This window comes from Mastomys coucha, chromosome X (assembly GCF_008632895.1).
Source record: "Mastomys coucha isolate ucsf_1 chromosome X, UCSF_Mcou_1, whole genome shotgun sequence".
Lineage (NCBI taxonomy): Eukaryota > Metazoa > Chordata > Mammalia > Rodentia > Muridae > Mastomys > Mastomys coucha.
Window position 1 is genome coordinate 161774289 of NC_045030.1, and position 1027 is coordinate 161775315.

A 1027-nucleotide genomic window follows, 5' to 3' on the forward strand; every position below is an offset into this window, starting at 1 on the left:
ACATGTAAATGAAAATATCTAATAAAAAATTCTTAACAATTGTTAAAAAGTGGACCTTTTAGATTTTATCATGTGCGTTTTGTTTGAGAGGGAGGTACAAAAATAATCGATGTTAAGAAGAAAAAGTATGAACTTTGCAGCACAATGCTTAAAGTCTAAAACCTACCGCTCTGAATACATTTGTCTTATGATTTCATCAGCATGTAGCAAATTTGGTTTGTTTGTTTCCTCCTTATAAGTCTCTGTTTCATTTATCATTTTCTCTCAAGTCCAGTACCACCTACACAGTAAGTGGCTAGCAATTGTATCTATCCAGCATCATTGCTTTTGAGAACAATTACACGGAAGAAAGCACTCCAAAGAGAGTCTAGAGGAACCCATGTACAGTTTTATACATCCTTTTTCTTAAGCTATGCATGTATAGTATTTCTTTCACTCATTCCTCCTTAGGATTTAGAGTTCAGAACTCCTGTGGGCTTTTGCCAAGCAGGCACAACGACCAAGCATAACTGTCCATAGTTTAGATTTCTGAAAGGAAGCAGAGGTATATGCTCAAGGTAGACCAAACCACCTACTGTTTACAACAGTGGTTCTTATCCTGTGGCTTGTGAACCCTTTGGAGTATCAAATGACCCTTTCATAGGGGTTGCCTAAGATCATCTGCATATTAGATATTTACATACAATTCATAGCAAGACTACAGTTACAAAGTAGCAACAAAAATAATTTTATGGTTGGTGGTCACCACAGCATGAGGAACTGTATTAGAGGGGCACAGCATTAGGAAGGTTGAGAACCACTGATTTAGAGGCTATTTTAGAAGCAATCCCAGGCTCCAGCAAACCCCTGATTTTGAAAAGGGACTTTTGAAGCTAGTGGCATTGGACCTGCTCCACAGAACAGATACACACTTGGTCTGTGTAACCTGTTTTTTTCCCATTCAACAACTAGAAGACAGCAAAATAAGAGGGATTAATATGAATTAGAGTAGGGGGAAATGGCTGACAGTACAGAAGAGAAGGGAAGA